At 44.7% G+C, this 27,701-nt stretch overlaps 1 protein-coding gene across 4 annotated transcripts in view; it reads left to right on the forward strand.

Annotated features, from left to right (window-relative positions):
- LOC121318627 (kelch-like protein 13) overlaps positions 1-27,701 on the forward strand; it is a 164,789-nt gene that overhangs the window by 64,400 nt on the left and 72,688 nt on the right. The gene's annotated exons all lie outside the window — the stretch shown is intronic.

The raw sequence follows: 27,701 nt of genomic DNA on the forward strand, positions 1-27,701 counted from the left end.
AACAAACATGTAGGCTGTTCATTCTGATTAAAAGTCTGGTAGTGGTGTAACAGTTAATTGATGCATCGATTTATTGATCATATGCACTTAAATTTTCTGAGCATTGATTACATATTGGTGAACAGATGTATCAAATTTGAATCGTTTGAAGCCTCCTGATGCCGGTTTGCATTAAAACTTTGAGTGTGTGCTTCTTTTAGAGCTACTTCGGTAGATTAACAACTTCAGCTTGTTGCTAAGGTACACACATTAGGCCCATACATTCGCACTGGACAAGCCAAATCAGAAGCAGGCGTATTGTATTCATGATTTCTTGATTAAAAAATGAAGGCAGTAAGTTTTTTTTTTTTTTGTTTGTTTGTTTTAAATCTACTATACCTTCTTTTGTTTTAAAGCATGTTGTGTTTGGATTATATGTCAGTATTTTATATAAAAAAAAATAGTGTGGTAGTTAAATTACTCAGGATTTGTGAGATAAATTAAAATGTTTTGCTTTGGACATAAAATTTTAACATTAATGAACAACCATAGCTCAGATAGAAATGACTTCTGTTACAATGTAGTATTTTTTATTATTGCAATGTTAAAGGGGCATCTGATGAGGACGCATGCATATTGTTTTCAGTTGTTAAAAACTCAAGTCCTTTGTATTTATTTTTTTATCAGGAGTGTTTTAATTTGAATGTTTTTGTGTTTAACTGTTAATCACAACAGTGTTTTTAGTTGGATCTTCTATTAAAATATTATTTTGGATAAGAAAAAGTCAATGCATTGATTATCGTTGATTTATTGCTATTAAGAAATTAAGTTGTTGATTACACCAATACTGTCTGGTACACTGTAGCTGTTAATTTGGAAGGTACAGTAAAAGCCCACTGCCTTTACTGTTGTTTGAAACATTTTAAACCTTTAATTTTACAGATTGTTACCTTTTCAATGTTTAGCATTCCTTCTTTCCTTGTGTTTCACTACAGCTATGGCCAGACGTTTTACATTACCCTGTATAGTTCATGTTGCTTCATAAAGTCAAATGAAACCTGCTGAATAATGTTATGTAAACATATTGAATACATACCCTGGGCAATACTAAAATAGCCTTCAAGTTTTTCATATTTTGAAATATCGTTACAAGCAGCACAATCTGACACACTCCATTGACTGTCAATAGAAATCAGTGGAGTGTGTAATACAGAATATCTTTCATGTAAACCAGTTTAAATGAGGACACTTATATCACACCCCACCGCCGCCGCAAAAATTAGCTCTATAAATGAGTTGCTGCATGGTGCGTGACATAGAGAACTCATACTGTACAACTTCAGTGTATTTCATATCATATCACATCATATCATAGTCCAGGACGCATGACACATTTTAATAACCTATGTATGGCTGCTGCTGTCCCTGCATGCACCCTGGACTATATGAGCTTTGTGATAGTGTGTCCTTGTAAACTCAAAATACATATCAGTAAAAATAATGTAGCGTCTGTGTTGTATCTATTAAGAGACTAATTAGTTTAGTTTAACATTCCAGTATGTTGAAAGTGAAATGTAACTCCAAAATGTCAGCTGTTCAGCCGGTGCCCACCACATTTATCAGTGGTATTGCGTGACATATTGTGCGATTTTGGTATGCCAACAAAATAATGAGGGGCGCGTACATTTTTGCAGGACTGCTTATTCTCGCTGTCAAGTCTGTCACACTCACACCTGATGTTTTAAAGCTGATCGCAAAAGGAACGTACAGTTGTTCTCATTGAATTTGTTATAATGCAATGAAGCATTTAAAATACAAACATATGCTACTTTAAAAGAACATAAGAATATAAGAAAGTTTACACACAAGAGGAGGCCATTCGGCCCATCTTGCTCGTTTGGTTGTAGTTGATCCCAGAATCTCAATAAGCAGCTTCTTGAAGGATCCCAGGGTGTCAGCTTCAACAGCATTACTGGGGAGTTGGTTCCAGACCCTCACAATTCTCTGTGTAAAAAGTGCCTCCTATTTTCTGTTCTGAATGCCCTTTGTCTAATCTCCATTTGTGACCCCTGGTCCTTGTTTCATTTTTCAGGTCGAAAAAGTCCCTTGGGTCGACATTGTCAATACCTTTTAGAATTTTGAGGTCGCCACATAGTCTTCTTTGTTCAAGACTGAATAGATTCAATTCTTTTAGCCTGTTTGCATATGACATGCCTTTTAAACCTGGAATTCTGATTGCTCTTTGCACTCTTTCTAGAGCAGCAATATCCTTTTTGTAGCGTGGTGACCAGAGCTGAACACAGTATTCTAGATCAGGTCTTACTAATGCATTCTAATGTTTTAACATTACTTCCCTGGATTTAGATTCAATACTTTTCACAATATGTCCAAGCATCTTGTTGGCCTTTTTTTAATAGCTTCTCCACATTGTCTAGATGAAGACATTTCTGAGTCAACATAAACTTCTAGGTCTTTTTCATAGATTCCTTCTTCAATTTCAGTATCTCCCATTTGATATTTATAATGCACGTTTTGATTACGAACGTGCAGTACCTTACACTTTTCTCTGTTAAACTTCATTTGCCATGTGTCTGCCCAGTTCTGAATCTTGTCTAGATCTTTTTGAATGACCTTTGCTGCTGCAACAGTGTTTGCCACTCCCCCTACTTTTGTGTCGTTTGGAGCAGGTCACCCATGAGTGGAGCTCCTGCTTATCCTTTTGAAAAAGATTAAAAAACAGTGATTTAAAGTTTTATTTTGGAAAATTTTGGGTTCTTTTCATTTGTCTAAAGTAGTGATGCACCTTTTAGTTAAAGAATTTTAGTTTTTGAACGGTTCTTTTCTTTGAAATAAGTCTTTGTTTGTTTTGGTTTGTTTGTCTCCCTGCACTTGCATTGTAAGTGCAGGGGGGCGGCCATTTTGGATTTTTCCTTTTGGTTTTTTTTTTTTTTTTTTTTTTTTTCCTTCTTTGAATTTTAACTTTGGTTTCTCACTTTTATTTTAGGTGCTTTTTGATTTTATAATTAAGAGCACATTGTCTAGTTTATTTTAAAATTATTTTTGCTTTGGAAAACTGTTTTTGACTTTGTTTTAAAAATCGTTTTGTTTTAAAAATCCCCTGCTCTTGCCTTGGGCAGAGTAGGGGAAGGGCAGGCACTTTTGTCTGCCCTGTTTCTTATTTTTATTATATTTTTTAGTTGAAGGTTTTTATTTTTAAAAAAAGAAAACCTTTAACTGGATTTATTTATTTTGATTATTTATATTGTTTTCATTTTATCTCGTTTTATTTTCTTGGGTGGGGAATAAAACAGGATAAGTTTTAAAAAAAAAAAAAAAAAAAAAAAAAAAAAAAAAAAAAAAAATTCTTTTTTTTTTTTTTTTTATTTTTCATTTTTGTTTGTGCCCCTGTGCTATTGGAGCGCAGGGGTGCATGTGTGTGTTTGTTTGTTTAAAAAAAAAAAAAAAAAAAAAAATTTTTTTGAAAATATAAATAATTAAAAAAAAAAACTTTAGTCCTTTTTTCCTATTTTGTTTTGCGCACCCCTGCACTATTGGAGTGCAGGGGTGAGTCTGTCTGTTTTGTTTTGTTTTTGTTTAAATAAATAAATAAAAATAAAAAAATTTAAAAAAATGAGCGGGCAAGCTCAGGAAGCCCCGATAAAGTGGGCAAAGGTGGCTGCAGCGGAAGCTGCAGCACCTTTTAAAAACATTACCAGGAGGCACGGAGTCCGGTGCCTCCTGAAGGACTCCCTCTCGATTGAGGGCTTTGTCAAGGCCATGGCCAAGGTGGTGGGGCCATCGGCGATCGTGGCGGCCTCTAAAATGTACGGGAAAGCCGTATTTTTCCTAAAATCGGAGGCCGCCGCGAACACGGCAATCGAGAGGGGTCTCGCGGTGGCGGGGATTTTTATCCCCGTCGAACCGCTCGCGGGCCTGGGCACTAGGGTCGTCCTTTCAAACGTGCCACCTTTCTTGAAGGACGACCTGCTCAGGCCCCATTTGCAAGCCTTGGGGGAGATAAAAACATCTATCCACCCCCTCCCCCTAGGCTGCAAAGACCAGCACCTCCGCCACATATTATCTTTCCGCCGCCAGGTGACCATTCAACTGGCGGGTCAGGACGTGGCGGAGGGCAGCTTCGTGGTCCCCTTCGAGGGGACCAATTATGTCATTTTTTACTCATCGGAGGAGGTGCGGTGCTACCACTGCAAGGAGCTGGGGCACCAGAAGAAGAGGTGCCCCAAGCTCCAGCAGGGCGCAAAGCCACCCGCGCCCGCACCGCGCCCCTCCGAGTCCACCTCGCCCCCGGGGCCCTCAAAGAGGCCCGCGGAGGGGGGCAAGACAACACCCGCCCCCCTCCCGGTAACATCAAAGGGGGGGAAGGGGGAGGAGGCCCCCGAGGCGGCCGGACCCTCCGCGCCTACCGTAAGCGCGCCGGGGGAGAAAGCCGCCGGGTGGACCGTGGTCGCCGGCCGCAGCAAAAAGGCGGCGGCGGCGGCCGGGTCCGCCGGGGAGGCCAAGCGGGGGGAGACGAAACCCGCCGCCTCGTCGTCTGGCGGCGGGTCAGGGGGCGCTCCTGAAAAGGAGACTCCCTCGCCGGAACCCCCTGCGAGGCAGGGCGGCAAAGCCGCCCGTAAAATAAAACATCTCCTCCCCGAGCGGGTGGAGAGAAACGCCACCGAAGGCGAGCTCCCCGCTGCCGCGACGGGGCGGGGGACCTTCTCTGGCGGCATAAGGGGGAAGAGGAAAGCACAAGCCCTCTTCCCCACCTGTGCACATAAGTGCACTAAAACCGGTCTCTTGGCGAGGGTCCCCGGGGGGACGAAAGAAAGCCCCCCGAAACCCAAACGCCCGCCTCGGCGTCCCCCCTCCACCGGCAACGGGGGCCTCGGCCCTCGTCATGCCAAAGAGGGGGAGAAACATCGACCTGCCGAGGCGGTCCGGGGCTCCGCCGAAGAAGCGGAGCCCATGGAGGAAGCCACCGCCGAGAGACCGGAAGAAGCCCTCGAGGCGGTTCCCCTCCCCGCGCCGCAAGAGACCGCGGACGTCGGCCCCGACTCCATCGTCGAGGGGCCGGCCGCGGCGGGGAGCGCCGAGGGGGCGAAGGAGGGTTCTCCCGCGGAGCGGCTGCCTCGGGCGCCGTCCTCCTCCGACCGCGACACGGGCCCAGAACCCGGTGTTGCCGAAGAGGGGGCGGCCGAACCAACCCCCGAGGCAGAAGTGGGCTCCACGGAAATGCGGGAGACCCCAGCCGAGGAGCCGGAGGGGGGTGAAGAACCACCCCTCCTGGAGAAAGATCCGCCCCGGGTCCCTCTCTCTGGCGTGGAGGCGGTCTCGGCCCCCGTGGCCGAGCCGGCTCCCAAGGAGCCCATCCTGGAGACCCCCGCCGAGGGGCCGGAGGGGGGGGAGGAAACGCCCCTCCCAGAGAAAGACCCGCCTCGTCCTGCCGTCTCCGGCGAGGAGATGGACTCGGGCCCCGAGGCGGAAACGGGCCCCGGGGAGCCCACGAAAGAGACCCCCGCCGAGGGGCCGGAGGGGGGCGAGGAAACGCCCCTCCCAGAGAAAGAATTAAAACTGCCTCGGGCGTCCCTCTCTTGCGGGGACGAGAGCTCCGGCTCTCGCGCCGCCGCGGAGGGGGGCGTTGAAACACCCGCCGAGGCAGAGGCGGGCTCCGAGGAGCCCGCGCTCGTGTCGGCTGCCGGAGCGCGGAAAGGAGGGGAAGAACCGGAGAGGGCAGAAGACGCCGCCCTCGAGGTAGATCCCCTCCCGGAAGCGCAAAGGAGCCGCGAGACCGGTCCCCGACCCACCGCCGAGGGGCCGGTCTCCGTCGCGGTCACCGAGGGGGCGCAGGAGGAGCCCCCGAAAGAGCCGGTGGCCGCGGCCGAGGGCGGGGAAGAACCCGAGAGGGTAGATCCCCTCCCTCCGAGGGTCGGGGACGGGCCTGAGACCGTGCCTCGGCCCCCGAAAGAGGGACCCAAGCCGTCGGGTTCGGCGGCGCGCGTCGAGCGCCCGTCTGCGCCCCCTAAATCCAGGGTGCAGACGACGCCCGCGAGGGTCCCTCCGCCGATGTCTCCCGCGCCGTCCCCCGGGGGTGGGACGCCGGGAGACTCGGTGAAAATCAAAATAAGACGCAACGCGCTCACTCACCAACGTGAGTGCGTTGTGCTTCTTCACCGCGAGGGGGGCGGTGGAGAACCGGAGGAGAGGGAGGAGGAGTCGAAGTCCGCGTGCGGCGCGGGCTCGGAGGCTCCGTCCGCCTCTTCTCCGAACATCCCTGCGGCGGAGCTCCTGGACTTCTTGGAGGCCACCACCCACCGCAGGGATAAGGTTCAGCTGGCCCTGGACAAATGGGGGGATTTCGAGAGAGTCCTAAACTCTGTGAGATCCTTCCTCAGGGCCGGCCACGCCAGCAAGACTTCGGGCACGTGCGTGCACATTCGTGCCCGAAAGCTGCACGACCAGCTGGTGAACTTCGGGAGATCTCAGGGTCTCCCGTGAGTGTCGCCAGCCGCTCCTGACAGAGGACCATGTATGCCATCAGTACCGTCAATGTTAACGGGTGCAAGGACCATTTCCGCAGGGCCCAGGTAATCTCCTACCTGAAAAAGGGAGGTTACTCTGTGTGCTTCCTGCAGGAAACCCACTTGACACCGCAGGCCGAGGCCAACTGGCTGCTAGAGTGGGGGGGGAGAGTGTCGTTTAGCCACCTCACCGAGTCATCTTGTGGGGTGGCGACGCTCTTCTCCGGGTCCTTCGTTCCGACGGTACTCGATGTGGTCAACGTCGTGCCGGGCCGTCTCTTACACCACCGGATCCGGGACGGGGACGCTACCGTTCACCTCTTGAACGTGTACGCTCCGTCCACGGGTCCGGCGAGGGTTCACTTCTTCCGCCAGATGTCCGCCCACCTGAACACCATCGGCGCCGACGAGCTCGTGGTCCTCGGGGGGGACTTCAACTGCACCCTCGAGGCCGCGGACCGGGTGGGGCGGGAACCCTACCCGCTCTCGTCGGCGGCCCTGAGAGAGCTGATCGCTCGGCTCTCTCTGGTGGACATCTGGCGGTGGCAACACCCGGACGCCTCGGCCTTCACCTACACCCGGGTGAGGGAGGGGCGGGTGTCCCAGTCCCGGATCGACAGGTTCTACGTCTCGCGGAACCACGCTCACTGCGTTCGCTCCTCCGACATCAGGCCGGCGCCGTTCACGGACCACAACCTGGTGGTCGTGACGGTGGCCGTGGCGCCAGCTAGGCACGCCGCTGCCTACTGGCACTTCAACAACAGCCTGTTGGAGGACGAGCGCTTTGAGCGGTCTTTCCGGGACTTTTGGACGGTCTGGCACGGCAGGCGATCTCGCTTCCCCACGTGGCGTCAGTGGTGGGACGTGGGGAAAGCGCAGATCAAGATCCTCTGTCAGGAGTACACGAGGGGCGCGAGCAGGCGGAGGGACTCGCGGATCGAGCGGCTGGAAAGGGAGCTGCTCGGTCTGGAGAGCCGCCTGGCTCGCGGGGACCAACTCGAGCAGAGCGCGTACGAGGAGAAGAAGAGCACCCTGCGGGACCTGCGGCTCCAGCGGTCCCGGGGGGCGTTTGTGCGCTCGCGGGTCCAGTTCCTTCGGGAGATGGACCGCAGCACACACTTCTTCTACGCGTTGGAGAAAAAGAAGGGAGACCGTAAAAACATCACCTGCCTCCTGGCGGAGGACGGCTCCCTTCTGACGGATCCGGAGAGCGTGAACGAGAGGGCCAGGGCCTTCTACTCTGCCCTCTTCTCTCCGGATCCCGTCGACTCCGACGCGTGCAGGGTTCTGTGGGACGGGCTTCCCACGGTCAGCGGGGGCGTGCGGGACGAGTTCGAGGGCCACCTGACCCTGGCCGAGCTCACCGACGCCCTCAGTCAGATGCCCTACAACAAATCGCCGGGCATCGACGGGCTGACCGTGGAGTTCTACAAGAAGTTTTGGGACTTGCTGGGGCCCGCCTTTGCGCGGGTCCTGGCGGAAGCCTACGAGACCGGGGAGATGCCCCTTTCGATGAGGCGGGCTGTTATCACGCTCCTGCCCAAGAAAGGGGATCTGCGCAGCCTCAAGAACTGGCGCCCGGTCTCGCTGCTATGCACGGACTACAAAATCGTGGCCAAGGCCGCCTCCCTGAGGCTCAAGTCCGTGCTGGCAGACGTGATCCACCCCGACCAGTCCTACACGGTCCCGAACCGGACGATTTTCGACAACATCTTCCTGGTTCGGGACCTCCTGCACTACTGCAGGAGGACCGGTCGGTCGGTCGCCTTCCTCTCCCTGGATCAGGAGAAGGCGTTCGACCGGGTGGATCACGAATATCTCTTCGGAACCCTGCGAGCATTCGGATTCGGGCCGCGCTTCGTGGGCCTGTTCCGGATGCTGTACGCCTCTGCCGAGTGCTTGATCAAAGTCAACTGGTCCCTGACCGCGCCCCTCGCTTTCAGGAGAGGAGTACGTCAGGGCTGCCCTCTGTCCGGACAACTGTACGCGCTGTGCATCGAGCCCTTCCTCTGCCTCCTTCGCGGGAGGCTCACGGGGTTGGCGCTCGGCGCGCCGGACACGAGGGTGGTCCTGTCGGCTTACGCCGACGACGTGCTCCTGGTGGCCTCGGATCCGGCCGATCTGGAGAGGATGCGGAGCTGCCAGAGCGTCTACTCTGCCGCGTCCTCTGCCAGGATCAACTGGACCAAATGCTCCGGGTTACTGGTGGGTCCCTGGCGGGCGGACTCCCTCCCTGCCGCGCTCCAGCAGTTCCAGTGGAGCGCGGACAGCTTCAAATACCTGGGAGTCCACCTGAGCCCCGCGGAGGCCTCGGTCGCCGCCAACTGGACGGAGTTGGAGGACAAGGTGGCTGCGCGACTGAGGTCGTGGTCGGGTCTGCTCAAACTGCTTTCCTTCAGGGGAAGGGCTCTGGTCATTAACCAACTGGTGGCGTCGATGCTTTGGCATCGACTCACCGTCCTGAGCCCGCCCCCTGAGTTTGTGGCCAGGGTCCAGAGGAAGCTGACGGACTTCTTCTGGGCCGGAAAGCACTGGGTCTCTGCGGCGGTTCTGAGCCTCCCTCTCGCCGAGGGGGGGCAAGGGTTGGTGTGCATCAGGAGCCAGGTGCACACCTTCCGCCTCCAGACCCTGCAGAGATACCTGTACGCAGACCCGGCCCCGCAGTGGTGCACGCTGGCGTCCCTCCTTTTGCGCCAGCTGCACGACCTGGGCTACGACCGGCAGCTCTTCTGGATCGACCTGCGGGGAATCCGTCTCCCCGAGCTGCCGGTCTTCTACCAGGACCTGCTCAGGACCCGGAGCATGTTTTCCGTCGGCCGAGACGCCGTGCCGACCGAGGGCCAAGGACTCCTGCTGGAGCCCCTGCTGCACAACCCCCACCTAGGTGCGCAGGCGTTGGAGTCCCCCTCGGTGCGGCGCGCGCTGATCTCGGCCAAGGTGACCAGAGTCTGGGATCTCCTGGATCGCGAACGCTCGGCGTGGCTGGCGCCCGAGGCGCTCGTCGCCAGGGCGGCTCGGGTGTCCGTCCGGACGGCCGGCCGAGCGATCCGGGAGTGCAAAGCAGCGTTGCACCCAGACTCTGTCAGGTATCTCGAGGGAGTTCTCAGGACCGGCGAGCCATCTACCCCCACCCCCCCGACCCCCGGCTCTCCGGTCCTGCTGATCGAACCCAAGGCCCGAGCCCCCCCTCGGCCCCCCCTCGAGAACAACCTGAGCAGGATCTCGCAGTTCTCCTCGACCCCCTTGCCATCGGCGTCGAGGAGGACCCTGTACGCGATGACGCTCCACACCCTCCATTTCCCCGCCCTCGTCTCCCGCCGAGACACCGCTTGGCGGGAGACCCTCCGACCGCCGGAGGGCGTCGGTCCCCAGTGGGAGGCCCTGTACTCCCCGCTGGTCTCCAGGGGAGCTGGGGACCTGGGCTGGAGGGTCCTGCACGGAGCGCTCGCGTCAGGAGAGATCCTGCGTCACTTTACCGACTCGGACGCCGCATGCCCTTTCTGCGGTCAGTCCGAGTCGGTGGCTCATATTTATTTTTTATGCGCCAGGCTGCAGCCGTTCTTCCTCCTGCTGAAGAACCTCTTGCTGCAGTTCTGGCTGCACTTTTCACCCACCCTCCTCATCTTCGGGCACCCTGTTCGTGGCTCCAGCAAAAAGAGAGACCTCCTCGTCAATCTGCTCCTGGCTCTTGCTAAACTGGCCATTTACAAGACCAGGAAGCGGAAGATGAGCGGGGAAGGTCTCTTTGACTGCGGGGCCATGTTCAGGGCCCTCCTCCGTTCCCGGATTCATTTAGAGCACGCCCACGCAGAGTCTGCTGGCGACATGGCATCGTTTGTCGACCAGTGGACCCTAGGGGGCGTGCTCTGTACCACCTCCCCTTTTGTTTTGAACATTTAATTTGCAGACTTTTTGACCGGTTTTCATTAATTTAGTTAAATGCCTAACTATTTAGCATCCTCTATTAAGAGGATGCTAATTTGTATTTTTTCTCCAGCCGTCACAAATGACGGCTGGAGGTGACGTTTGCCTTTTAGGCATTTAAATAGGCCTACTTTTGTGTCGTCTGCAAATTTAACAAGTTTGCTTACTATACCAGAATCTAAACCATTAATGTAAATTAGGAATAACAGAGGACCTAATACTGATCCCTGTGGTACTCCACTGGTTACCACACTCCATTCTGAGGTTTCTCCTCTAATCAGTACTTTCCGTTTTCTACATGTTAACCACTCCCTAATCCATGTGCATGCATATCCTTGAATCCCAACTGTGTTCAGTTTGAGAATTAATCTTATGCAGGACTTTCTGGAAATCTAAATAAACCATGTCATATGCTTTGCAATTATCCATTGTCGATGTTCATCCTCAAAAAACTCAAGCAGGTTAGTAAGACAAAATCTCCCTTTCCTAAAGCCATGCTGACTGTCTCCCAAGATACTGTTGCCATATAGGTAATTTTTCATTTTGGATTTTATTATAGTTTCTGTAAGTTTACATACAATAGAATTCAATAGAAGTCTTATTGGTCTGTGGTTACCTGGTTCGGTTTTACGTTTGCAATTCTCTAGTCTGTTGGTACAAGCCCTGTGTCAAGAGACTGTTGCATGATCTTAGTTTGTGGTTTGTAAATAACTTCTTTCAGTTCTTTGAGTACTATTGGAAGGATCTCATCTGGTCCAGGGGATTTGTTTATTTTAAGAGCCTAGTCTCTTTATCACTTCTGACCCTGGTTATGCTAAAGTTTTATTTAAAACTGGATAGGAGCAGGTTGACACGTGGGGCATGATATCTGTATCCTCCTTTGAAAAAACTTGTGAAAAGTAATTATTTAATATATTTGCAATTTTTTCTCTTCATGTATGATTTTGCCATTTGTATCACTTATTCATTTTACTTCCTCCTTGAATGTTCTCTTTGCTGTTATAATATTGGAAAAACATTTGAGAATTGGTTTTAGCCCCCTTAGCAATGATCATTTCTATCTCTCTCTTGCCCTTTCTAACTTGCTTTTTGACTTGCGTTTGCAGTTCCATTCTTTCTCTTTCTATGTACTTTGTTTTTGGTCACTCTTTAAACGGTCTGTAAAGTGTCTTTATTCGTGAATATTTTTTTTTAAATGATCTATTAACCCTTTGCGGTCCTATGTCGGACCTGGTCCGACATTACAATTTTCCCTTTCCAGTCCAGTGTCGGACCCTGTCCGACATCATCAAAAAGACGTAAAGCACAGGTCTCTAGTCATTTTTTCGAAAAAAATGGTGTTTCTCTTAGCCCCATGCATTACAGAGATAAGACGGACATAACAAAGGAGGTAGCTGCTTTTGCATCCAGGGCTCAAAGAAAATCACAGACATTTGCAGAGCTTTTTGAGATGTTATAGTAATAAAATAATGAGTTGGATCGCATTATTGAGGAGTGTGGTGATAAAACAAGTGATAAGGAGAGACTTTATCAGTATGCACGTCTATAAAGAGGTATGTGGAAAAATTCAGCGAACAAGGGGTGGGGCTTGGCTGTAGATACAGTACTGAGTGTTTTCAGTAACCGGTTTTACTCAGATAAAAAATATTTTAAACAGCACGTGTGAAAATAAATTGGACCTGACGTGCCTGATGAGCGCTGAATAAATGGACCACTAAGGGTTAAACCATTTTGGCAATTTTTGTTTTAGATTTAGATTGGTCTGCTTTTGCGATGTAATTGTTTTGCACCTCTACTACATTTTTAAAAAACAGCCATCCTTTTTCTGTGTATGTTTTCTCTATTTTATTCCAATCTGTTTCTGTTAGTCTCTGTTTTATACCTTCATAGTTTGCCTTTCTAAAATTGTAAACCTTAGCTTTAGCCTTTACTTTTTGGGTTTTAAAAATCACTTCAAATGAGACCATGTTGTAGTCTGAGTTTGCCAGTGGTTCTCTGAACTCTGTTTTAGTAATTCTCTTTTCGTTATTTGAAAAGACTAAGGCATGCCTCTTCTCTAGTCTTGGCCTAGACAAGTTGCGTTAGGAAGCTGTCATTTCCACCCTTTCAAAGTATACAGAAGAATATCTTTTAAATAATGATTCTTAAAGCAATGACTTTCCCCCGGTTATTTTAAAATGTAATAATCCCAGACAAGTAGTAAAGCATTGCCCCTTTTCTAAACATCAACAGCATAAGCAAAATATTACACATTTTATTACAGTATGCAATGACAGTATGGTATAGTGGTACTCATGTTTGTAATGGCTGGAAAAAAAACTGACACTTTGCATTGTTTAAGATGAGAGGCTCTCTTTGCCTTTTCACGATCAAGTACACTTCATCAACAGCAGCTTGTTGGGGTCTATATCAGACTCCTGTCTAACCACTTAATCAACAGCAGCTTGTTGGGGTCTATATCAGACTCCTGTCTAACCACTTCATCAACAGCAGCTTGTTGGGGTCTGTATCAGACCCCTGTCTAACCACTTCATCAACAGCAGCTTGTTGGGGTCTGTATCAGACTCCTGTCTAACCACTTAAGAACATAAGAAAGTTTACAAACGAGAGGAGGCCATTCGGCCCATCTTGCTCGTTTGGTTGTTAGTAGCTTATTGATCCCAAAATCTCATCAAGCAGCTTCTTGAAGGATCCCAGGGTGTCAGCTTCAACAACATTACTGGGGAGTTGATTCCAGACCCTCACAATTCTCTGTGTAAAAAAGTGCCTCCTCTTTTCTGTTCTGAATGCCCCTTTGTCTAAACTCCATTTGTGACCCCTGGTCCTTGTTTCTTTTTTCAGGCTGAAAAAGTCCCTTGGGTCGACACTGTCAATACCTTTTAGAATTTTGAATGCTTGAATTAGGTCTCCACGTAGTCTTCTTTGTTCAAGACTGAACAGATTCAATTCTTTTAGCCTGTCTGCATATGACATGCCTTTTAAGCCCGGAATAACTTCATCAACAGCAGCCCGTTGGGGTCTGTATCAGACTGCTGCTCCAAGTACTTGTAGGTTTCCCGCTGTAGCAACATCACAGTGAGAAATTTTTTCAGCTGACTTCTTCAGCGGGATCTTCGCTATCAGAGTCTTCGGGATCAGAATGGTATGATTGCTGAATCATCTAGCAGCTGATGTCCAGGGTCAGCTGCATAATTTCTTGCCAATTTGCAACATCATCTTCATCAGCTTCTGTGCAGCCAGGGAACTTGTGGAGGAGATCAACAAATAAACATGCCCCTTCTTCGGCTGCCAATGCTGTTGCAACAGCTGCAAGTTTGTTCTCCCGAGTCTCATCGCTAATTTCTGGCCACAGATTTTTCCATGACTTTTGTAAAGTTGACTTGGGGATGTCTTCCCATGTATCCGCTATTCCATATACAGTGTGATATTAACTTTCACCGACCTTTGCAACATGCTGCCATCGCTCTCAAATGCTTCATCAGACATCAGCTTGAGATTAAGAAGTTGGCGTTTATAGCGTCGTTGTGGACTTTCCAGAACTCTTTGGTCCACAGGCTGCACAAGAGAAGTTACCTTTGGAGGCAGAAATAAACTGAAGATTGTACCGTCTTGTGAGGTAAGCAGTCTGTCATCAGGGTGAACGTGTGTGTTGTCAGTCAATAAAATTTATTTTGCTGGGTTATTTTTATTGAGATGACTCCTTCTGCTTGTTGCAAACATATAAAAACAACAATCATGAAACAGCACTGTCCCTCCATGCTTTGCCCTGTGATTTGTAGTTAACAGGCAAAGAGTTCATGTTTAAATTTTTTAAACGCGCGTGGATTCTTTGCTTTGCCAGTGACTTTTAAAGGGTGCTTGTGTGTGCCACTGGGACATGCCAGGACAGTCAAGTGTTCTTTGCTCTGTTTGTAACCAGGTGCAGACCTGTCCGATCTCAAAGCATGTGTTAGATGGCAACTTCTTCCAGTACAAACCTGTCTCGCCACCAATGCAAACTTGTTCCGGTGACAAGTTGTGGTCATATATTATTTATATATAATTTATTTATTTGTTTATTTTTTTGCAGTCAACATTAACCCCAGAATCAGCAGCCAGCTTTTTCCTGGTGATTGTAAGCTGTCGAATGTTGTGATGCTTTTTAAAATGGTCCAGCCATTCCTGACTAGCAGTAAAACTTTCTCCCTCCCAAAGCTTGATTTAAGTTCTTAGCCTTCTCACCCAGAGCAAAGAGCCGCTGAATCAATATGGGTCAGAATAATGGACAAAGATTTAAAGGGCTAGGGCTATAGACTGCCAAATTCAGACAACGAGCAAAATAATCTGTTATACAATGACATTAGAAATGCGTGTAGCAAAAGAGAAGCCATACTAATGGGGGATTTCAACCTCCCCCATGAAAAATGGGAAAACCTGGTGGGGAGCACGACAGACTAAATTGAAATGGTGGAAATGACAAACAACTGCTTCCTAACGCGATTTGGCAAGGCGTCAACTAGAGTGGAGGCATGCCTTGATTTAGTCAAATAACAAAGACAGAATAACTAAAACAGAGGTCAGAGAGTCATTGGCAAACTCAGACCGCAACATGGTCTCATTTGAAGTGCTTCTTAGAACCCAAAAAGTAATGACTAAAGCTAAGGTTTACAATTTTAGAAAGGCAAACTATGAAGGTATGAAACAGTGACTAACAGAGGGTAAAATAGAGAAAACATCCACAGAAAATGGATGAGATTTTTTTAAAATGTAGTACTAGAGGTGCAAAACAATTACATCCCAAAAGCAGACCAATCTAAATCTAAAAATTGCCAAAATGTTTTAATAGATCAATTAAAAAAATATTCAGAGAAAAAACACACTTTACCGAGTGTTTATAAGACCAAGAGCCAAGTACACAGAAAGAATACTTCGAACTGCAAACACAAGTCAAAAAGGAAGTTAGAGGCCAATAGAGAAATTGAAATGAACATTGCTAAGAGGCTAAAACAAATTCCAAAAAGTTTTTTCCAATATTATAACAGCAAGAGATCATTCAAGGAGGAGATAAAATGTATAAGAGATACAAATGGCAAAATCATAGATGAAGAGAAAAAAATAGCAGATATATTAAATTATTATTTTTCACAAGTTTTTACAAATGGAGGATACGGAAAACATGCCCCACATGTCAACCTGTTCCTATCCAATTTTAAATAACTGTTGCATAACCGAGGCAGAAGTGTTAAAGGGACTAGGGCTCTTAAAATAAACAAATCCCCTGGGCCGGATGAGATCCTTCAAATAGTACTCAAAGAAATGAAAGAAGTTATTTACAAACCGCTAACCAAGATCAGGCAACAATATCTTGACATAGGGGTTGTACCGACAGACTGGAGAATTGCAAACGTAATACCAATCCACAAAGAGAGACAAAACCGAACCAGGGAACTACAGACCAGTAAGCCTGACTTCTATTATATGCAAACTTATGGAAACTATAATAAGATCCAAAATGGAAAATTACCTATATGGTAACAGGGTCCTGGGAGACAGTCAACTTGATTTTAGGAAAGGGAGATCATGTCTAACTAACTTGCTTGATTTTTTTGAGGATGCAACATCGATAATGGATCATTGCAAAGCATATGGTTTATTTAGATTTCCAGAAAGCTTTTGACAAAGTCCCGCATAAAAGATTAATTCTTAAACTGAACGCAGTCGGGATTGAAGGAAATGCATGCACATCGATTAGGGAGTGGTTAACATGTAGAAAACAAAGTACTGATTAGAGGAGAAACCTCAACATGGAGAGAGGTAACCAGTGAAGTACCAGAGAGATCAGTATTAGGTCCTCTGCTATTCCTAATCTGCATTAATGACTTAGATTCTGGTTCAAAGTGATCTAAGAAAAGGTCATTCAAAATGATCTAGACAACATCCAGAACAGGGCAGACACATGGCAAATGACACATAATAGAGAACGATGTAAGGTACTGCATGCAGGCAATAAAAATGTGCATTATAAATATCATGGGAGATACTGAAATTGAAGAAGGAATCTATGAAAAAGACTTAGGAGTTTATGTTGACTCAGAAATCTCTTCATCTAGACAATGTGGGGAAGCTATAAAAAAGGCCAAAAAGATGTTTGGATATATAGTGAAAAATGTTGAATTTAAATCAAGGAAAGTAATGTTAAAACTTTAAAATGCATTAGTAAGACCTCATCTAGAATATTGTGTTCAGTTCTGGTTTCCTCGCTACAAAAAGGATATTGCTGCTCTAGAAAGAGTGCAAAGAAGAGCAACCAGAATTATTCTGGGTTTAAAAGGCACGTCATATGCAGATAGGCTTAAGATTTGAATCTATTTAGTCTTGAACAAAGCAGACTACGTGGCGACCTAATTCAAGCATTCAAAATTCTAAAAGGTATTGACAGTGTCGACCCAAGGGACTTTTTCGACCTGAAAAAAGAAACAAGGACCAGGGGTCACAAATTGAGATTAGACAAAGGGGCATTCAGAACAGAAAACAGGAGGCACTTTTTTACACAGAGAATTGTGGGAGTCTGGAATCAACTCCCCAGTAATGTTGTTGAAGCTGACACCCTGGGATCCTTCAAGAAGCTGCTTGCTGAGCTTCTGTGACGCTACTAACAACCAAACCAGCATGATGGGCTGAATGGCTTCCTCTTGTTTGTAACCTTTCTTATGTTCTGATGAAGCAGGCACTTTAAGGATATGGGTCATTCCATTGTAATGGGGTACAAAAAGAGCAACAAGACCAACAAAAAAAAAAGGGAAAATAAGACGAATCTTGTCTTTTTTTTTTTTTTTTTATCCAAAGCTTCAACATCGATGCTGGGCCAATTTAGTTTTGCCTATGCCAATTATTTGGGTGGGTCTAGTTCAGCATTTCTACACTCTCCTCTGCCAGCTTCCAAGTACGTGTCAGGGTACCTGCCTTGCCTCCACTTCTGACAACAATGTAGCGACTGTGTGCTGGGTTTCCAATGGCTGTACAGAAAAAGCAGGACACCATGGCTGGTTTTAATAGCGATTTAAAACCACTAATTTATTAGCTCTCTCTGCCAAAAAGTCTCAATCCTCCATACGTGCAGGCAAACTCGACACACAGTACATCAATAATCATTTAGAGTCTACTATGCACCATGCTGTTTGCTGAAGTTTAAAGAGCACTGTCCACCTTTAGTCCACAGAAAATAGTGATAGCTTACATAGATCACATAACTCACCCAGTCCATGTCAGATCACAAACCCAACCCCACTGTAAATACCGTAAAGTGCAGAGAAGAAAAAGAGCTTTCCGCAGCGAGGTGCTCGTTTTAACCCAGAACATAAAAATCAATTGAGCCTTCTGCAGCGAGGTGATCGTTTAACCCTGAATACAAAATCAATTGAGCATTCTGCAGCGAAGGGCTTATTTAACCCAGAGCATAAAAATCAATCGAGCCTTCTTCAGTGAGGTGCTAATTTAACCCTGAAAGCAGTGGCAAAGAAAGTTGGCATGTCAGCATCACAGGTGTCTCGCCTTGTGATAAGAACATAAGAAAGTTTACAAACGAGAGGAGGCCATTCGGACCACCTTGCTTGTTTGGTTGTTAGTAGCTTATTGATCCCAGAATCTCATCAAGCAACTTCTTGAAGGATCCCAGGGTGTCATCAGCTTCGTCAGATGTGATTTCATTATTTTTCATTTAATTTAATTTAGAACTAAAAACCGTGATTTCATTTTGTGTAGGAATAAAACAAAGCGGCACCGCCTATATTGTGACAGCACCTGTACTGCCGCGTACATTAGACTACTGCAGAAGCACCGCTGTGTACAGTACTATAGAGTCTGTAGTGTAGTGTACTGTAGGCAAAGCTTACCTTGCATTTTTTAATCTCTGTGAGCCTGCCACACTTATAAACGAATCAATGTCACAGATGTCCCAGAATTCAGAAGAAATCCTTCTTTGCTAGCTGCAGTCTGCACTCCAGGCTTATACACAAAAGCAGTTTACACATGGACATGCTAAGCCTATTGATATACAAATCCTGTTACAATTTAGCAGCATTTCTGAAAAATTTGCATACATTGAAACATATTGTCACTCCTGTTCTAAGACTTCACATTTTATTATTATTTACATCATGGACCACGTGGCAGCCATAAGTAAGGCCTAAATATTTTCTTCCAAAACATCTTTCTTGTCATTGCTTTTTACTGATGGCTTTAGGGATAGTGTAAGATGGTTTTAGAATAAAAAATAAATATGTGCTTGATATTGACAACCCATTCACAGATTAATGAAACATAATTATTGAGTCCCTTGGGTATCTGTAATCTGCCCCATACTAACTTTACAAGTACTGTAGAATAACGACATTATTCTGACAGCTGTTTACAGGTGTCACATTTACTTGACTATGGTTAAGCAATATGTAATAAATAGGACACACATTGTTTGACACCTATGTTTACACAGTAGTCACTACTAGTAGTGCTGTGGCGGGATCGGTGTCTAGGATTTTTACTTTAATATTTCACAGTTAGCTCTTCATAGGCTGGAGGAGGTATCTTAGTACACTTTATTGCAGAATTTCATGGTGGACTGAAAGAATACAAATCTAGAGAGATCAGGGAGGCACTGCTCATTTACACAGATCAGGGTATTTAGTAAAATTAGTTGTGGTCAGCGTTAGGACAGTAGGAGAGTGGAGAAACTAAAGCAATTATTATTATTTGATCTTACTGAGAAAATTTCAAATATGCAGAGGTTGGAATATGCTGAACACAAGATGAAAATAAACACAATTTTTTTCATGACACACATTTCTTCCAGCTGATCTGGTTAATGACACATGCATAAGTAACAGATGGAGCTGTGAACAGGATGAGATGAATGCACCACCCATACGGCTCTCTCTCTCTCCGGACTGTTAATTATCACAGCTGAACAAGTGCTGGTTAATGTCGTTCTAAAAGATGTAGCACAACACATGCTCACACACTTTTATAATAATTCCTTATTACTATAGGCAGGCAAGGCGGCATTGTGCAAACGGACTCCACAGGGCTGTACTGATATATAATCCATCAGTGCACACTCATTCCTGTTTGCATTTTCTTTCTTTATAAGCACTTCAAAATAACAATAAACCAGTAGCTTCCTTGCAGCCCATTGGCATCATGATATGGAGCGCATGTTTTCTGTGCAAGGAGCCTGTCTGCTTCACCCACATAATAACTTGTGAAAGGTTTTGCCAGTTACTGTGAAAAATATGTGCATTTTAGCCTTAGAGGGAATGCTGTCTGTTGGTATTTTTGATTTGCATTTAAATAACTAAGAAGCTGTGATATAAAGAAGACTACATATCGACCAAAGTTCTTTCATTATTTACTGTAGGAGCCTTTTATTGTATTATCTATTTGCCAATTTACCTTTTCAAATACTGTAAAACAAATTTTTTAAAAAGTTGTTATTGGCCTGTAAGTATAGACAACTGTTTAAAATGTGTACTGAAGCTAATTCAAGAGTAGTGAAAGGAGTTATAAAACCTACTACACCTTCTAAAGCTGTTAGTTAGATATCGAAGGTGAACTATAATGTATCAAGCATCCTGCAATACATACAGCAAGTCTGATAACGGGGTAACAATAACTAACACTGAAGGCAAGATTTTCAAATAAGTGCAGATCAGGCACTGCAAGAAAGGGTTTTTCTACTGAACTTCAGCATACAACTGGGTGCAGCCACTGGATTATAATAAGTTACAAATATATAATTATTTAAACTCTTATACTCCATATTTTGTTTTGTAATAGGTTTGTGTATAGATATGTATCTATTATTGAACATTTAATAACAATATACTGTAAAGAAACTGTCTAGAATTATAAGAAAGGTTGAATGCTGAGCTAGGTACAAAGAGCCTTTCAGTGCCTTGGCATGTTGTGTCAGTGGATACTGGAGAGTGGCACAGTGCTGAAAAGCTGGCACAGTGTGTTACAAACAGCAAGCTGCTTTTTGTGACAAAGCCAGTAGTGTTTGGCTATTCTGGCAGGGCGGCTCTGTTTGTGCTGCTGCTGCGTGTGAACCTTCAGTATTGACAAGCTGTGAGGATATAAGTCAGGGAACAGACTAAGTGGTCACTCTTGTCTGTGTATAACCTTGTGACTGGGTTTAAGAGGGTTTGTCAGTATGTCTCTTTTTCATGTGGGATAAAACCTATTACACGGCAGCTAGTTACATAACAAAGAGTCTGAACTGTAGGACTAAGACTAGACTAACCCAGACTGTTTATTTTAAAGTAGTTATTCTATCATTAATTATATAATTATTCCTCCCCAACTCCTCCCCCCTCACTGCAGCAATTCCTCACACAGCAAAGACGTTATGGTTCAGTGGAGATCCTCCGATCCTACGACTGAGCCGCTTTCCTCTGTTTCATCCTGAAACTTGAATGGATGTCAGCAAGCTACTGGCCTCTGTAGGACAAAGGCCAGCTCTGCAGGTGTCCGTCCAAGCTTACTAGGTGCCTAGCCAGCAGGGTTTGGTATAGTGCGCTAAGGAGAAACAGTTCCTGCCTCCATAACCCACAGGAGCACCAGAGCCAATGCAACGTTCCCTCAGAATTCAAAGCAAAGACTGGTGACTTTGCACAGCCTGGACGCAAACCTGTGCTACCCTGACTGTATCACACCCTACACACCACACAACTGTGCATTTACCAGGGGGGGACCCTGGGAACCCTGCAGTTCCCTGACTGTGTGACTCAACCTGCACACTACGCCACAGCTGTGCTTTTACAAGGAGGGACACTGAGGTGCTCCCCTTCCCCAGACCATTTTTTACATTTCTTAATGGCTTGTTTTAAAATGGTCTCCCTATCGAACAATAAAGTACTACTATTGTGTTTGCATGTACCAATAAAACTAATAATAGGCAGCCTTAGAGAACAAAGCTTTAAGAGCCAACTTCCTTAACTGAACATTTTGCTAAGATATTTAGCATTATTTCTTCCATACCTGCAGTATTTAAATGTCTGATTTGTTTTCACGCTTCAGATTTCAGTCATTGTGTCCTGTGCCAAATACATTACAGCATGCTTATACTTGTCTTATGACTGAGCCCAGCTAGTAACCTTTTACTAAATCATAGGTATTTTAACTGACTTGGATGCTGTTGCTGATTCATGGAAAAAGGACACACCGTACATTAGTGGTAAAATTGTATCTGCCATCATATCCTCACTGACCGAATTCTGCTAATTCATGCATGTGTAATTTACCCTATGCAATCGCAAAACTTGTTGGAATTTGGTCCTAGTGGTACAGTATGGGATGGCAATAAAGGACCAGGGGCAGGCTTGCTTTCTTCTCAAAATACTTGCATGAGTGAACACTTCTAGCATGAGACACAGCAGACTAAGCAGTGACTCTGGCGAATCTACTAGTACAGGGTGGGTGAAGCAGGTGTCTGGCGATTCTGCCTCTTAGTGCTGCTTGGTGCTACTCATGAACTTAGTTTTTAACTCGTCTATTAATTGAATACTAAAATCAGTGAAGCACAACCTTCCTGCATTATTTAGAAGTATAAATACTCCCTTAAACATAAATAAAAATCACAATACTCACACTTTCGTTTTATTTCCCTTTAAAAAAACGACCATTTCAGAAATCATCTCAAGCATTTTGAAACTGGCAAAAATGTAATCAGCACATTAGTCGAAAATACACATTTAAGTGTATAGTAATTGATGAAGACATACTATGTCCATTATTTATCGGAGATCTGATTATCTATATGAGGATGGTGCGATAGTATTCTTACATAAGAACATAAGAAAGTTTACAAACGAGAGGAGGCCATTCGGGCCATCTTGCTCGTTTGGTTGTTAGTAGCTTATTTTGATCCCAGAATCTCATCAAGCAGCTTCTTGAAGGATCCCAGGCTGTCAGCTTCAACAACATTACTGGGGAGTTGATTCCAGACCCTCACGATTCTCTGTGTAAAAAAGTGCCTCCTATTTTCTGTTCTGAATGCCCCTTTGTCTAATCTCCATTTGTGACCTCTGGTCCTTGTTTCTTTTTTCAGGTCGAAAAAGTCCCTTGGGTCGACATTGTCAATACCTTTTAGAATTTTGAATGCTTGAATTAGGTCGCCGCGTAGTCTTCTTTGTTCAAGACTGAACAGATTCAATTCTTTTAGCCTGTCTGCATATGACATGCCTTTTAAACCCGGAATAATTCTGGTCGCTCTTCTTTGCACTCTTTCTAGAGCAGCAATATCTTTTTTATAGCGAGGTGACCAGAACTGAACACAATATTCAAGATGAGGTCTTACTAGTGCATTGTACAGTTTTAACATTACTTCCCTTGATTTAAATTCAACACTTTTCACAATGTATCAGAGTATCTTGTTAGCCTTTTTTATAGCTTCCCCACATTGTCTAGATGAAGACATTTCCGAGTCAACAAAAACTCCTAGGTCTTTATCATAGATTCCTTCTCCAATTTCAGTATCTCCCATATGATATTTATAATGTACATTTTTATTTCCTGCGTGCAGTTCCTTACACTATTCTCTATTAAATGTCATTTGCCATGTGTCTGCCCAGTTTTGAATCTTGTCTAGATCATTTTGAATGACCTTTGCTGTTGCAACAGTGTTTGCCACTCCTCCTATTTTTGTGTCATCTGCAAATTTAACAATTTTGCTTACTATACCAGAATCTAAATCATTAATGTAGATTAGGAATAGCAGAGGACCTAATACTGATCCCTGTGGTACACCACTGGTTACCACACTCCATTCTGAGGTTTTTCCTCTAATAAGTACTTTCTGTTTTCTACATGTTAACCACTTCCTAATCCATGTACATGTGTTTCCTTGAATCCCAACTGCGTTCAGTTTGAGAATTAATCTTTTGTGCGGGACTTTGTCAAAAGCTTTCTGGAAATCTAAATAAACCATATCATATGCTTTGCAATGATCCATTATCGATGTTGCATCCTCAAAAAAATCAAGCAAGTTAGTTAGACACGATCTCCCTTTCCTAAAACCATGTTGACTGTCTCCCAGGACCCTGTTACCATACATGTAATTTTCCATTTTGGATCTTATTATAGTTTCCATAAGTTTGCATATAATAGAAGTCAGGCTTACTGGTCTGTAGTTACCTGGTTCAGTTTTGTTTCCCTTTTTGTCTTAGTTTTGCTGTAATTCGCGTGATTGTGTACGAGTCTATATCATTAAATATCATAATGCCAGTTGTAAACACGTAAAGAGTAAGAAAGCAAATAAGACGTCAACAATGGCAAAGCGCTGCATTCTTCTATGATGAAAAACTAAGACCTTAGGGAAGGTACTGCGCTCAAGGCGGAGCTTTCCTGAAGTAAGGTAAATTTAATTGCGTTAATTTATTGTTTAGTTTATTTTTTTCCATGCTGCCTGCCTTTAATGAAGCTATAATTAGCAATTTTAAACAATGGCTGTTTCTTAATTGAGAGGAAGGGTAGTTCCTCGTACAAGTTAGAACAATTTGTTTGAAACTGCCATGAGTCTCTATACAGGTCCAAGAGCTTAGCTGTTTTCACCACATTGTATTGTAATAATCATGACACCATCCACAGAATTTTGGTATAATTGCAATTCTTGAACAACAACAAGTTTACTGCATTTTGAAACTTACTTCATTTATTTATTAATGAAATAGTTATGGAACACCCAATGGCCCCGTGTGAAAAAGTAGTCGCTCCCTTAGACTCAATAACTAGTTACGCCACCTTTAGCAGCAATAACTGCATCCAGGGCCTGATGCAGCAAAGCATCCCCAAATCATGACACTACCACCACCATAAGAACATAAGAAAGTTTACAAACGAGAGGAGGCCATTCGGCCCATCTTGCTCGTTTGGTTGTTAGTAGCTTATTGATCCCAGAATCTCATCAAGCAGCTTCTTGAATGATCCCAGGGTGTCAGCTTCAACAACATTACTGGGGAGTTGATTCTTACTGTTGTATGAGGTTCTTACTGTGAATGTTTTTTTTGGTTTTCGCCAGACATAACAGGGCCCATGTTGGCCAAACAGTTCCACTTTTGACTCATCTTTCCGTAGAACATTATTCCAGAATTTTTGAGGCTCATCCAGGTTCTTTTTGGCAAACCTGAGCATTCACGTTCTTTTTAGTGAGCAGTGGTTTCTGTTTTGCCGCTCTGCCATGAATCTGATTTTTGCCCAGTGTCTTTCTGATGGTGGAGTCATGAACACTGACTTTAGCTGAGGCGAGAGAGGCCTGCAGATCCCTGGATATTGTTCTAGGGTTCTTTATGACTTCCTGGACGATTTTATACCTTGTTCTTGGAGAGATTTTGGCAGGACGGCCACTCCATGGAAGATTCACTACTGTCCCAAACTTTCTCTATTTGGACAATATGGCTCTGACTGCGGTTTGGTGGAGCCCCAGAGCCTTAGAAATGGCTTTGTAACCCTTTCGAGACTGATAGGCGTCAACAACTTTTTTTCCCAGAGGTCTTCAGGAATTTCTTTTGATCGTGGCGTGATGTGCCTCTAGAATCTGTGGGCTGACAACTTCACTCTGATGGTAAGGGCCAAAGTTAGTTAGATTTATATTGGGCAGGGCTGGCCCAAATCAGCCCTGATAGTTAACCAAAGTATTCAAACAGCTGACCATAACTAACCCTTTTAATTAGGTTGCGTTAACTAGGGGGGCAATAACTTTTTCACACCTGAAGATTGCATGTTTGATTTACCTTGCACACCAAACAAATGAAAGAAGCACCAAACCGGTGTCATATTTTCTCTCAGACTCCCTCTATATGCTACTTAAACCCACAAAAAGATCTGACCAAATTTAATGTGAAAAATGTGCAAAAATGCAGAAAATCAGACAGGGAGCAAATACTTTTTCACAACACTGTGTGTGTGTGTGTGTGTGTGTATGTGTGTATATATATATATATATATATATATATATATATATATATATATATATATATATATATATATATATATATATATATATATATAGTACCAGTCAAAAGTTTGAGTACACCTGCTTGAAACCAGGTTTTTCATGATTATCTATACTTTTAACTCTATAAACAGGTCTATAAACACTTAATATTTCATTATATGATATGTGTACTTATATAAGCTGATAATCATGTGAACTGCATTCAAAAATTTAATTTTTAAATGAAAATGTAAATCTTGTCAATTTCAATGAAATGGTCATCCAAAGCAAGGGGATTTCAGTCTGAAGCCCAAGTCAGTTAAAAGTCTGAAATGTGTATAACACGGTGTTAGAACACTGGCCTAAGTATAAAAGTGTCTTTGTTAGATGTTCTCTGAGTTAACTAGCATGTTACTTAATTAACCTTTTGTCACCAATTATTATTAACAGGTGAGGGTCCATGATTACTATAAATATAGGTAGTATAGGCACAAGTTTGTCATTCCTGAATGTAAGGGAGCAGAAAATGACAAAATACACTCAGTTAAGCAAAGAAAAAAGATAGTCTGTAATTACTTTAAGAAATGAAGGTCAATCTTTAAGACAAATCTCAAGAACTTTACAAGTGTCTGTAACTGCTGTGGCCAAGACCATCAAACGATTTGAAGAAACTGGCACTCATGAGGACCGAACAAGGTCAGATAGGCCAAGGGTGACCGGCGATTAACTGCCCCTGAAATACAAGCTCAGCTAAATGTTACCAGAAGTCAGATGTTTCAACATCAGCTGTTCAGAGGAGATTGCGTGAAGCTGGCCTAACTGGAAGAATTGCTGCAAAGAAACCATTGTTAAGAGTGCAGAATAAGAGGAAGAGACTTGCCTGGGCCAAAAAACACAGAAACGGGACTTTTGAGGAGTGGAAGTCGGTCTTATGGACAGATGAGTCAAAATTTGAAATGTTTGGTTCCAGTCGCCGAGTATTTGTAAGACGCAGAGAGGGTGAGCTTGTGAGTTCTGCATGTGTGGTTCCCACTGTCAAGCATGGAGGAGGCAGTGTCATGGTCTGGGGTTGCTTTGCTGGTGACAGAGTTGGTGATCTTTACCAAGTCCGTGGCAAGCTCAACCGGCATGGCTGTCATAGCATACGTCAGAGGCGTGCCATTCCATCAGGATTACGGCTAGTTTGGCAGTACTTCATTCTTCAGCAAGATAATGACCCGAAACACACCTCAAATTTGTGCAAGAACTATCTGGCAAAGAAGGAAAGTGAAGGACAAATCAATCTAATGACCTGGCCTGCCCAGTCTCCAGACCTCAATCCCTTAGAACTTGTATGGGACTAACTGGACAGAAGAGTCAAAGCAAATCTACCCACAAGTGCCCTACAAGAGCTGGGAAGACATGTCAGGTGATTTCCTGCTGAAACTTGTTAACCGAATGCCTTGTGTTTGTGAGGCTGTTATTAAGGCAAAGGGTGGCTATTTTGAGGAATCCAAGATTTTGAGACAATTTTCAATTTTTTGAACATTGCTTTGATACTCCTTATGTTTTGTTTTGTATATTGTAAAATGTGTTTTCATTTTCAAGTATTTACAGAAACGTATACGATGTAAAACATTGTCAATTATAAAAAAAAAAACCCTAGTTTCCAGCAAGTGTACTCAAACATTTTCTGGTATTGTGTGTGTATGTATGTATGTATGTATGTATGTATGTATGTATGTATGTATGTATGTATATAGATAGATAGATAGATAGATAGATAGATAGCAGGGAGGGGGTGAAAATCCTTCCCTGCTAAAACATGTGAGAATGCACATTTGGGTGTTATTGGGTTAATTGTTTTATTGTTTAGTAATCCCCTGCACCTGGTGGTAATTGTAAATTAGAGCCAGGTGCAGGGTATTTGAGAGACAGTCAGTTTGTTTGGGGCTGCTGAGAGAAAGGAACAGAAAGTGTGCTCTGGTTCCGAGCAGTCGTAGTAAGGTACCGTGTTCAACTGTGTGTTTTTTGTGTTTGGGTACCGGTAAACAGCTTGGCTGTCCGGGATAATAGTTAGGGAATCCTGACTGTATAGTTAGTGCTCCAAGAAGGAGCTAGGTGTTTGTTTGTTTTGTTTAATTTTGGATTTTGTGTTTATTGAAAGTGCACATCAGCTCTGAAAAAAATCAATTTCTGTTTCCTGGGTCTATTCTTAAAGGGGCAACGAACCGTGAGAGAGGATCTTTCACTATATATATATATATATATATATATATATAATATAGATATATAATATATATAATAATATATATATATGATCATGACTGTAT

This window comes from Polyodon spathula, chromosome 7 (genome assembly GCF_017654505.1).
Source record: "Polyodon spathula isolate WHYD16114869_AA chromosome 7, ASM1765450v1, whole genome shotgun sequence".
NCBI classification, from domain to species: domain Eukaryota; kingdom Metazoa; phylum Chordata; class Actinopteri; order Acipenseriformes; family Polyodontidae; genus Polyodon; species Polyodon spathula.